General features: G+C 44.1%; 1 long non-coding RNA gene across 1 annotated transcript in view; it reads right to left on the reverse strand.

Annotated features, from left to right (window-relative positions):
• Positions 1 to 2,449: 2,449 nt before the first annotated feature.
• Positions 2,450 to 13,781, reverse strand: part of LOC306923292 — an 85,532-nt gene continuing 74,200 nt past the window's right edge. The window contains exon 3 of the long non-coding RNA XR_013790014.1: positions 2,450 to 2,511. This is a non-coding gene — a long non-coding RNA (uncharacterized lncRNA). The remainder of the gene's footprint in view (positions 2,512 to 13,781) is intronic.

The raw sequence follows: 13,781 nt of genomic DNA on the forward strand, positions 1-13,781 counted from the left end.
ACAAACGTGTGAGACTGCATCCCCACTAATGATGGTCTCCACGCACGTGTTTCAATGTGTACATTAGTATCAATATATTATCACCCTTCACTTTCAACTAATATTGAAGTTGAAAGGTAAAAATCTAAATAGAATTATAAAAACAACACATAGTGTCAGCTCAGCTCTACAATGTCATTGTGATGAAATTGAAATAATGGGTAATTCATGCAGAGTACAAAGCACACCATGGGCAGAATTTCTGGGGGGAAGCAGGGTTTGTAACACCCCATACATTAATAATTGAACTGTACAACCCCCAGCCCCCCGCCCCAAATAAATTACAATGAGTCGGGGGCCCACAAACAACTATTCTTGCCCCTTGAGGCAGACTTAGCCCTTATATAGGAGGAGAGATAAACAGATACAGTAGGCTATAAAGCTGACATTGATATTTCTCTTTCGCTATAACATTTATCAAGGGGGGAACCAACACCCTTATGAATACCATATTACATGTAATCAGATTACATGGATGTTGGATGCTTATAGTCTAGTGTCTGCTGCCCTTCGGTCATAATGCAAAGGATGAAAGGTGTTTGAATCGCTGGACCTTGACATGCAGCTACATGTACGTATATAGTGCATGCATTATCTTGGTTCAAATCCGTTCAGAACCACGGACAGCTCCACAGTGCTGGCCATTAAGACAGAACTACGGTATGGGATCCTGCCATGGATACAGCGCTCTAATAAAGATGCACACACACGCGCACGCGCACACGCACACACACACACACACACACACACACACACACACACACACACACACACACACACACACACACACACACACACACACACACACACACACGTGTTTTCCAGGACATTGGGTAAGGGCTTAGTATAAACTTCAACGTACAGTGCACAAGATGTTTGCTTTTAATATATGCATGAAACCAGATAGGGACGATTTTACAACAATAAAGCATCAGAATACATTATGCTGCTCGCTCCTATAAGCCTCATTAGAGTATTCCCAATAATCCCAAATGGACATTAATACATAAGGCAATGTTGTAAAAAATAAATAAATAAAGAAGAGGCCACTTTTGTCTCATATATCTCATACATACTTATTATTTTGACGACATGTTTGCCTGGTTACATTAGTAAAGCCATTACAACCGCATGTTGCTTCACAACGGCCCTCATTAATAAAAGATGCTGCTCCATTACAGTCAACCACAACACTTCCATCCCACACACACACAGCTGGCTACAGCCCCAGATGCATGTAAAACAGGACACGCACACACACACACAACCAGGACACGCACACACAGCTGGCTACAGCCCCAGATGCATGTAAAACAGGACACGCACGCTGCATTGTCAGGGAACCGCATGATGGCACATATCTCAAAGTTTCCGCATTTCTTTCATTGCAGCTGTAATTGACAGCTAACATACACTTGGTGAATTAAACATTAGAGTTGCACATGCAGGCTACTCTTCTCCCACATCATTCACGTGCTGATTAGCTCAAGTCGCACCTTTCTCTCCCTCTTTCATCAACTGCACATCTTCACTTCATGGCTGGAGTGGATTTAACAGGTGAAATTGGAAAGGGGCAGGATGACAGAACGCAATTGAATTCAATTTGAAGCGAAGCCTGTTTCAGGACAGGCACAGACGGTGGTAATATTTTTGTGCACTCGCACATTGATGATGTTGTCACACTAACCCTGGATATGACGTTTAAGCAACTTTGACATCTTCTTGATGCATCGTAAACTGTTATCAAACTTGCTTCCAAATCAAATCACTGCATTTTCCCTAAATTCTTAAAAAGCCAACTTTCTTAAGAGTTAAAAAAGTAATGTTTGGCAGTCAGATTGACATCTTACTAGAGGATATCGATTTATATTATAGCGTCAACATAAGCGCCGAACAAGGTGCGATTGAAGACTCAACGCCAGGTTTTGTGAAGGTCGGCAATAATAAATGATGCCACTCCATTAAGTACATCGGTCTCAAAGTGAATGGACCCAACACAACACAGCGAGGCCATGTGCCATCCTTGCACCGTATTACAGATATATGCCAGCTATAGGTTTTGATGAGTATTTTCCTCTGTAATAAAGCCTTTTGGGTGGAAACAACATAGGCTGAGGACAGAGAACGAGTTGAGGCCGAGGCCAAACCAATCAATACCTTATTTTTATAGTTATTATCATAGATGTCTGTCAGAGAAGCAGTGTAACAAAAATAATGGGAAATGTAGGGTTTGGATAACAAAATTAGAGACTGTATGATAATAAGAACCAACTAAATAAAAGAGCACAATTTTGATTTACTTCATAGGGGGTCAAATCCAGGCCAAAATAAGTATGTAATAATAATAATAATAATCTTCTTCCAGAGACCTTTCCTAATGTACCTTGTTTGAAGTTCTCAGGCGCTCTGAAGTTGCAGAGCTCGCTGTGCATATCTCCATCAGTCACAGGCAGGCAGTCACCTTTGCAGAAACTGAATCACAAAGGAGTTTGTTAAATTAGTAAAATGTCAGTTTGATAATCAGTGCTGAGTTCTGTAATTCTGAGTTTAAGGTGGTTAAATGGCAGAGTTTTCATATGTTTGACTTAAGTAAAAGTCAACCCCCCCCCCATCCGAAAATGTTTTCTGCCAGGGACCCCCAGAAGAGAAGATTTGTGTTCATTATTTTTATTCAAAACACTTCAAAAGTTTAAAAAGAATAGATGTAGAAGCTCACAGCGTGGCATGAAGTGACGTGCTGAGAGCTTGTAGATCTACTATTTTAGAGAAATAACGGTTCATGTTTTCTGTAAAGCTAAAATCTAAATTAATTGACACAGATGCTTTCCCGGTTTTAATGGATTAAGTACAGTACTTGAGTAAATATACTTAGTTACTTTCCACCAATGCCCACAACATGCTAACCTCTCAGCTCTAAACTAATTTAGTGTTCTCTCACATCTCTGAGTCATGCCAGCTCACACACAGTTCTGGACGTTTGAGCGTTGGTAGGGCACAGAAGTTCAATCAGGACCAGAAACTGCATTGTGCGTGTGTGCGTGCGTGCGTGCGTGCGTGCGTGCGTGCGTGCGTGCGTGCGTGCGTGCGTGCGTGCGTGCTAGGCAAAGGTTTGTATAGTTTCAATGTACATATTTATTGATATTATAATGTTTAGACTGATATAGGTTCTTGGTTTACCTACGATCCTAGATTACTGAGGCACTACACTGTCTCTATGCATTTGATGTATTATACCTTAAACTGGAATAAAATAAAATAAACGAGAACCCTATAGTGTCCCTATTCTGGGGTAAACATTCAGAGAAAGTAGCAGTTCTACAAATCACGACAGAATCACATTGTGAGTATGTAGATCGACCGTGTACGTTTACAGCAAATAAATGACGTATACAGGGGGGACAAAAGGAGGGGTATAAACCCCTGTGATCCCCAGTGAACTATATAGGCAGGGTTTAAGTGGTTAACTAACCAAGCTCTAACTACAAGTCAAGACAACTAGAAAAACATGCATCCAATCACTGGAGCGCAGATCCCCACCAGGCCGGGCCCGCAAACTTTGGAAGTCGGTCTTAGCCCATTGCAACAGCTCACGACTCCACAGATAATGTGTGATAAATGTGTGTGAGTTCTGGACAAAATCCGTAGGAGTAGTAGCAAAAAATGGCCGGGGCTGATATGGCGAGTGGGAGTTCCAAGGAGGATGGAGGATCCAAGGAATCCAGGGGGAAAACCAATGTTTAGATTCGTACAACATCTATTTGGCCCTGCAACGTCCTCTTGTCCCGACGGCTGCACTCCACGACTAACGCCCTGGGTAGGCGACCAGGCCTGGCGGATATATCTGCACTCAGAGGAGCGCCCATGTGGTATGGGAGCGGCAAGGCTAATTCATACTTCATTGCACGAATAGATATTTTAAACTGAAACGACTAATACATAAATAATCATTGTTGCCTTAGTAACTGGCCTGTCGTGTTGTAGAATTTAAGTATGCACTATATGCATACATAAACATAACATACGATATGTTCTCTCTGTATATCTTTTAATCTACGGTTGAGTCATATATTTTCTGTATACACACACACAGCTAATTCTTCTGTACTTCAGTTCAAACATGCCCTGGGGTTTTGGTCTTTGTCAGACAATTATTTTTAGGCTAGAGGACCAGGAAGGACACACCGTAATAACATTTATGAAATATTTGTAAAGCCATCTGTGAATAGATAAATGCTTTGTAGCAGTCCATCGCTGTGCTACTTCATTGGCCCCTGTATTGGACTTTAAAAATGGAGGAGTTGAATTATGTGGAGCAAGGCTGGAACAAATGTTTGAAAAGAGATGGAAGGGGTGGGGGAACAGAGAGATGGAGAGACGACACACAGAGAGATAGGAACACAGAAAGACACAGAGAGACATGGGCACAACCATGAAAAGAGATGGAAGGGGTGGGGGAACAGAGAGATGGAGAGACAACACACAGAGAGATAGGAACACAGAAAGACACAGTGAGACAGAGAGACATGGGCACAACCATGAAAAGAGATGGAAGGGGTGGGGGAACAGAGAGATGGAGAGACGACACACAGAGAGATAGGAACACAGAAAGACACAGTGAGACAGAGAGACATGGGCACAACCATGAAAAGAGACAGAGAGACACACAGAGAGATAGGAACACAGAAAGACACAGGGAGACAGAGAGACATGGGCACAACCATGAAAAGACACAGAGAGACAGAGAGACATGGGCACAACCATGAAAAGACACAGAGAGACAGAGAGACACACAGAGAGATAGGAACACAGAAAGACACAGGGAGACAGAGAGACATGGGCACAACCATGAAAAGACACAGAGAGACAGAGAGACATGGGCACAACCATGAAAAGACACAGAGAGACAGAGAGACATGGGCACAACCATGAAAAGACACAGGGAGACAGAGAGACATGGGCACAACCATGAAAAGAAGAAGGACAAGTAGATGGAGAGACACACAGAGAGATAGGAACACAGAGAGACAGAGAGACATGGGCACAACCATGAAAAGACGAAGGACAAGTAGACGGAGGGAGAGAAAGATCAGAGAAGAGCAAGTGCTAAGACAGGTCACAGAGAGGCTTGAATATATAAATGTCAGGTCTATTTTTAGCGGGAGATTCATTTGTAACCCTAATGACCCTTTCTTTTCTGAGCTTGCCTGTAATCCACCAATCCCTGGTTAAGTTAATGTCATTTTAAATCGACTTTGATTAACAACCACTGAGGAGTTGGTTTCTTTCTCTGCATTCCAATCAAGCAGCTGATCGACTGCCAGTTGAATGGATTCTGAGCATTGATGGTGGTGGGCGAATATAGGCCAGCACGCCAACAACCAAGATTAGCAGTTTATTTTTCTTTATTTCTATTTTTCAGATGCATTTTATCAAGAGATTCAAGACTGACCTTTTTTCTTTTTTAAATCCACCATTAAGTAAACAGAATAAGTGAATGTTAAGACTAACTAAAGTGCACTTAACACAGCCAGTGAGAGAGCAGTGGCATTTGGAAAACTATGCCATTTATGCACTATATGCTTTTTTTTTTTTATTGTCAGGGAGCTTAAGGTCCCGCCCATCCAGATGACATCAATCTGATGTTAATGTCATGACAGCTTAATGTACCTATGACCATAATGCATTATGGATGAACCATTGATTTCTAATGGCTCACTAATGTAGTGTGTGTGACCTAGCTGTGGTCGTTTGATGGATGGATAGAAAGTGGAATGACAGGTTCCATCTCGCTCCCTCTCTTTGCGTTAACCCATTTTGGGCGGGAACCCCTTTTGGTGTTTCAAGCATTTTGTTATACTTTAGCTATTGAAAAATAGCAGATCTACAAGCTCATAGCGCGCCACCGAGTGGCGCGCTATGAACTTGTAGGTCTGCTATTTTTGAAAAATCGTAAAAAATGCGGCACAAATCTTTGAATAGGTATATATTCTTTCAGAGCGAACGTTTTTTTATTTTCGACATCAGGCCTAAATGCCTTAATACTGTACATCATGCATGTACTTCTGTCTCTTCATCATGTTATGTTCCTATCATTTACAATGGTACAGCTCGCAGCTGGTCCTTCACTATGTTTCAGGCATTCATCACTTCCTCACTATGTCATTGCCTACAGAATCGACACGTGTGTGTGTGTGTGTGTGTGTGTGTGTGTGTGTGTGTGTGTGTGTGTGTGTGTGTGTGTGTGTGTGTGTGTCACATACAGACCAGAGCAAAAGGACGATCTTGATTAATTAATTGCGACACTTGATACAATTAACAAAAGTATAAATAATTCAAATGCAATAGGGGCACTCAGGCATTTGTCATTGCACACAAAGTTATGTACTTTTCAACAAATCTATACGATTAATTTAGACACAATGCTAATTCATGTTAAATTATGGTAATTATAATATGGGTGATTAGCCGTGCATTCTCTACATTATCATTTTCCTTACATTTCTACAATCCGTAGTAATGGCAAAGCATCAGAATTTGTATTAAACCTGTCCTCTCCACACTGCCGTAATGTATGAAATAAAAAAAGGGATCATTTCATCTGCTTTCGTCACGGTATTCCGACAGAAGAGTTGAGCCTAAGTGCAGCCGCATTCGGAGGCAGAGTGAGTTCAACCATGCATTTATTAACAAGCAACAGGAGGCAAAGGCGTAGGACACGTTGACGTAGGTGAGGCAGGCAGGGCTCAGGCACAGAAAAGGAGTCCATTAAAAAGGCAAAACAAATCCAAGAAAAAGACCAAAAGAAAAACACTGGAGCGGTTAGAGCAACAACTGAGACACGGGAAACAAAGCTAGGGAGCCGAGACATGAACACAGTACTTTCTGAACTGTCAAGGAGCGAGTGGAATGAGTCTTATTGACAGCAAGTTGAAGAGTGCAAATGCTTACAGGTTTGTTCACTGAGGTGAGGTGGAGTGGGATGCAGGTGTGGCCCGCGGGGCGAGACAGAAAGAGACAGACAGACAGAGATACAAAGAGAAACAGATATGGAGAGACAGTGGAGAGAGACAGAGATACGTACATACTGTATGAATAAAGAGAGAGTGAGAGAGCCAGAGGAAAACTGTAGAGATGATTTATAGATTTATATCAACCAACAAAATAGTATAAAATAAGATAGCATATGCTGGACACAGTGGACAGTCTATGGGCAATGTGCAAAATTGTAGGCAGTTTGTTGCCAGTGGTAGTGACTATAATGACACTGTGAAATTAATGTTCATCTGCAATTGTAATGATAAAATGTTGTGAAAGATGTTCAAAAATGTTGAAAACCTTTCAATGCATCATTATTTTTTACACTACATTTGCCTCTAATGACACATCCAAAAAACAGGGAGGAGTAAAGTTGTCATTCCCTGCCCGCTGATTGACAGTGAAGTGACAGTCCTGCTGGTGGGCTGATGAGCACAGAGAGAGAAGACCCCCCCACACACACACACACACACACACACAGAGAGAGAAGACCCCCCCCACACACAGAGAGAGAATACCCCCCCCCCCCCCCCCCCACACACACACACACACACACAGAGAGAAGACCCCCCCCCCCCCCCCCACACACGAGTGATTGATGTGGACTGTGCCAAGATGCTGCTGGTTGACAACATCAGCATCCTGACGGAAAACATTGTGTTGGGAGCACGCACGCACGCACGCACGCACGCACGCACGCACGCGCACGCACGCACGCACGCACGCACGCACACACGCACACATGTAACATGTGTGCAGAAACAGGGAAGTGTGAAGCACATCATTACTAACCGCTTGAACATTATACTTAGCATTAATTGTCTGATGTAAATCTCGAAGAAAGATGTATAAGCAATGAGATTTTGTAAAAACTGTGATATGGCATAAGTGTAACATGTAAATATCGGATCGGGAAAGATCGGTATCGGTATGTCTCAAAATCAAATGATCAGAATCGGATCGGGAGCAAAACAACGTGATCGGGACATCCCTACTTGTAGATCGGCTATTTTCGCAATTAGCATTGGGCGGAATGGTAGAATAGAGATGCTAGGTTTCAAGTGGCTGAGAGGGAGCGATGGAGAGAGAGAGAGAGAGAGAGAGAGAGAGAGAGAGAGAGAGAGAGAGGGGTTAGAGAAAGATACGATGAGAAAAACAAGCAAACAGCTCTTGATTCAAAACAAAAAAAACTCCTTACGTCAGTCAGTATTGCTCACTGATTTGAGAGACATGTCAATATAAATGCAATAATGATGCAACTGCTTTTAGCCTGCTCTGACTCATTTATATAAACCCTGTGATCAGCATTCAGCACGCACGCACGCACGCACGCACGCACGCACGCACGCCTACACTTGAGCAGCAAAAATAGCCGATCTGCATGTGTGTGGCGTTGCAATTGGTTGGCTGCAATCCATAACATTTACGCCATTACAATCGCGATCTTAACACGAGGCCCGCCAGGAACATAGACACGTAGAATAGCGTACCGTGCCACACCCGGAAAAGCCGTTTTAACAGCGATGTATTATTTAATGCATGTTTTAATACGATCGTCTCAAAAGCTACCGTTCGTTAGCTTTGTTATGCTTCTGAGCCAATGGCCGCGGCCATTTTGAAGATGTGCGGGATTGCGCGCGCATCCACTTACATTGCCTGCTCTGTTTTCAGACGGCTGTATCTCCCGAAGCGACATTGCAGGGGTCGCTTTGTCCCAGACAAGCGTTTTCAATGGCCTGTAGCAGGCGCTGTGACCACCGACCGAGAGAACAAGCACCAGCTTCGTCAACACACACGGAATGGTTTCATAGTAAAATGTGATTACGGATATTTGGCTCTTCAAAGTAAGTGTCACGCGCGATAAAACCCTGGCAGGACTCGACGGAGGGATTAAATAATGGTAGCGTTAAAACGTTTAAGACACCTTTTTCTTTGAATTGAGGCTCAGATTGAGGTGTTTGGAACGATGGAACGTTGGAACGATGTTAGGGGCTCATTACTCAATCACCACTACCTCGTGGTTACAATATTAAAGTTGCTATAAGCAATAATATGTCAACATTTTTATTTATTTTTTGTATTCAGACAGCCAGCAATGGGTAAAACGCTCCCCAAAAAAAGTCTCTGTGACACATCTAGGGATTCAAAGATGTTCCTAGAAGCTTTGCCATTGGTCGGAAAAAAAACGGTCGCAGTGACTAACCAATCAGGAAGTAGACAGGCAAATCGACCAATGACAAAGCTTCTAGGAAAATCTTTGAATGCAGATTGCGGCCCCCTGACTTATTTTTTGTCGCTCGACAATTCATTTTCGTTCATGTCGGAAATGCGTTCACAGAGTTTTGTCCCAAATGGGCTTCCGTCTGCGGTGAGCGGTCGATAGACTCCTCCTCCCTGCACAGAGCTACAGCACGCTAGAGAAGGACACTGCCGTAATGTATGAAATAAAAAGGGGATCATTTCATCTGCTTTCGTCACGGTGTGCTGACAGAAGAGTTGAGCCTAAGTGCAGGCATTCGGAGGCAGAGTGAGTTCAACCATGCATGTATTAACAAGCAACAGGAGGCAAGGCATACACACGTTGACGCTCGTAGCGCGCCACCGAGTGGCGCGCTACGAGCTTGTAGGTCTGCTATTTTTGAAAAATCGAAGAACGACTGACATAGAAACATAGCTTTTTCAGAAAACTGTCGGGATGTAGAAGACATTTTTAGAATTTGATCTCAGGTCAAAATGGGTTAATACCCTCCCCTCTTCTGTTTTTGTTTTTTATGTATTTATTTTCACATCTAACCCTGCTGCTAAGGATAATACTGAGGCATTAGATGATGAATAAACGGCGGGGTGCCATGCAGTCTGTGGCAGGAGGATGGCGGTACCTCCGTCCACAGGCAGTCTGTAGCAGGAGGATGGCGGTGCCTCCGTCCACATGCAGTCTGTGGCAGGAGGATGGTGGTGCCTCCGTCCACAGGCAGTCTGTGGCAGGAGGATGGTGGTGCCTCCGTCCACAGGCAGTCTGTGGCAGGAGGATGGCGGTGCCTCCGTCCACATGCAGTCTGTGGCAGGAGGATGGTGGTGCCTCCGTCCACATGCAGTCTGTGGCAGGAGGATGGTGGTGCCTCCGTCCACAGGCAGTCTGTGGCAGGAGGATGGCGGTGCCTCCGTCCACATGCAGTCTGTAGCAGGAGGATGGCGGTGCCTCCGTCCACATGCAGTCTGTGGCAGGAGGATGGCGGTACCTCCGTCCACAGGCAGTCTGTAGCAGGAGGATGGCGGTGCCTCCGTCCACATGCAGTCTGTGGCAGGAGGATGGTGGTGCCTCCGTCCACAGGCAGTCTGTGGCAGGAGGATGGCGGTGCCTCCGTCCACATGCAGTCTGTGGCAGGAGGATGGCGGTGCCTCCGTCCACATGCAGTGCAATGTGTCATCGCTGTGCGTGAACAGTTGGACGAGCATCAGAGCGAGTAAAAAAAACATTTGCCACCGTATACTCGTTCTGAAGCTCATCCAATCACAACGCATTCCGACTGAACAGCCCATCAGAGACTCTGGAACTGCACCGGAGAGGAGAATCCAAAACCGCTCATTACAGCTCGGCCATGGATTGAACATATGTTTGTTTGTGTTTGTGTGTACAGCGTGTGTTGTCACACCACGGCTCAGTGATCGACACAAACGAGGGAGCTTAACCAGGACTTGAACCAGTTTCAACCTGGTGTCCTCGACAACCCCAAAATAGGCTTTGAACATTTTTCATCTATAATGGCATAATATAATAAAGTTGAAATTTTAGGATTTTTGTTTTATATTCATTTCAAAATACCTATACACAGGTTTAATGTTTGTCTTTAATGTTTGTCTTTAGTTCAATGTTTGTTTTGTAAACGCCATTGACAATGAAGGGAAAATGTACGTCGTAATGTGTCATTTACGTCATATTGTCTCTTTATTGTTAATGGGGTTTAATGTTTGTGTTGCCACCGTTTGTTTTACATCACCATTACATCACCTAATCAACATGAGTTAGACTTTAATATATTAGCGCCCCTCACTTCACACGGGTGTGATTTTTACATTTTAATTGATATGTTATTGTGACCTTATCGATCGTCCATATCCAATGTAGCAAGCATACACTGAAGAAGAGTGTGCTCATGTTATGAGTACCCAATTCCAAGGTGTGTTTTTGTGTTTTAGCCAGTGCTTGCATTTGTGCATGCAACACATATGTGTGCACCTGTCCTGCATGTGTTGGGGTGTGTAAATGCATTGTGTATATTAGGCGTGTGTTAAACATGTTACAGGAACTGTGTCATGTGTGTCAGAGGGTGACAGATGGATGGATGGTCACTATGCCAGTGCCACCCTACTGGCACCTGCCTGCATATATGGACACGCACGCACGCACGCACACACGCACGCACGCACGCACGCACGCACGCACGCACGCACGCGCGCGCGCGCAAGTATAGTAATTGGTCGTATGAGGACAGCAATGTTTTAGAATGGCTATTTTTCATGATAATGACATTTTTACAATTACCCTGGCCCTAATCCCTATAACACAGAATCCTTTCCATAAATGGCTTCCGTTGAAAAAACAGCATTTCTTGCATAGCCTAGTTAGTGTCCAGGAAAGTGGTCACACACACACTAGCCGGTTTCCAGGCACACACACACACACACAAACATACACACGTGCACAAATGTGCATGCATGCAAACACACATGCACACACCATGCAAACAGGCTTTAAGGGAAATTGAATCCCCAATGTTTCCATTGTTTCAAATATGAAATTACCTACCTAGGTTCCATCCTGGAGGCTAATCTTTCCGGTGATAAAATGGCCACCAACGTAATCAAAAAAGTCAACCATAGAACAAGATTCCTCTACAGGATCTCCTCACTGGTCAACAAAAACACCTTGAAGACCTTAACAGGAGCCCTTGTACAGGGTTTCTTTGACTATGCATGCACCTCCTGGTACCACAGCACCTCAAAGGCCCTTAAAACCAGGCTCCAGACTTCCCAAAACAAACTGGTCAGGCTCCTACTTGATCTAGCCCCCCGAACCCACCTCACCCCTGCCCACTTCGACAGGCTGGAATGGCTTAGGGTCGACGACAGAGTACAGCATCTTGCAATGGGTCTGGTCCACAAGATTCGATAAACCACCAAGATACCCATGTACCTGTCTAGATACTTCCTTAATGTTAACGAAGTCCACACCCACAACACCAGAGGGAGTGCAACGAACCATGTACAACCCAGATTCGGCACAAACAAGGGACTAAATTCTTTTCGCTCCTATGCCACCAAAATGTGGAAGGCCCTACCAACTGTCATTAAGACATGCGAATCCCTTGACTCCTTCAAAACCGCTCTCAAAGGGCACCTACGGATGGCTGCAATTCGAAACTGGCCCCCGTAAAATCTGAATCCCCCCCCCCCCCCGCCCCCCCCTTTTTTCCCCTCACTGTATATTTTTCTTTTCCCTTTTTACCTCCTTTATGATGAATTCCTGTTCTGTCTATAGAAGTGTCTATTTGTACGTCTCTAAATGTTTTGATGATTTGAACATGGTGGACCCTATTGGAAACAAGTGTAATGCTTAATTGGGTCGTCCACTCACAGTTAACAGCCTTTGTATTGAGTTTGTGCTTGAAATGTACTGTAATTCTGCAAACTGTTAATAAATTCTTCAATCAATCAATCAATCAAAGTTGCCTAGCAGCGCGCGGCTGCCCCGTCCGGTCTGTTGTTGTGGTCGGCACTTTGGAATATTTTTCAACACTACAACAAGCGATTTTAAAGCTTTAAAAGTTAAAAGTTTTAAAGTTGATTTTCATCAGCGGTCGGTGCAGTGGCTGTTCAAAGGTAGCCTTGGAAAACCAGACGTTTTTTTTCCAGGGAGAAAAAAAAAATTGGGTCCGAGTCCACTTCAATTCGGCATATAGAGTAGCGCAAACATCTCTCACTCTCTGCTGATTTCTGATCGTCTGCACCTTTGTTAAATTGACACACACACACACTCTCTCTCTCTGTCGCTCTAAGTAATTAGTCTCATGTCACGCAGCTGCGCATAGTTTCTCCCGGTGGATCCTGCCGGGAGCTGCCTATGCCATAAAAAGCATAGGTGAGTTCCAGGCTAGTTCAAAGGTAACTTTAAACATAGGCAGTCTAGCCTGAAAGACGGCCGTAAATAGTGGGCATTCAACCTGTTAATATGTGAATATAACCTGATAATGTCTGTACTGCACAAAGCAGACTACTGGGAGTAATAATCCTGTCACCATATATTTCTTGCAGTGCAACACTTTTTTTCCACGTTTTTTCAGCATGAAAATAAAAGCAAACCATCGCTAAGACAGCTGGAGGACACACACACCCTGTGTGTGGGGAGGGTGTCTCATTATAGCTAGGTGAGTCAGACACGGACCCAGACAGCCTTTAATAGGACTGTGAACGAGAACACACTGAAGTAGAATGAAGAAACAACACCAAAAAGAAGAACAGACAGGCAGGGAGGTGAGACGTCTGAGTGTGTGTGTGTGTGTGTGTGTGTGTGTGTGTGTGTGTGTGTGTGTGTGTGTGTGTGTGTGTGTGTGTGTGCGTGCGTGCGTGTGCGTGTGAGAGAGAGACACTTGTTCTGTCCTATTAGGACACAAAGACATGGGATAAGAGGCTGAACTGAAGTGAGTGAG

The sequence above is a fragment of the Electrona antarctica genome, assembly GCF_951216825.1.
Source record: "Electrona antarctica genome assembly, chromosome: 5".
NCBI lineage: Eukaryota > Metazoa > Chordata > Actinopteri > Myctophiformes > Myctophidae > Electrona > Electrona antarctica.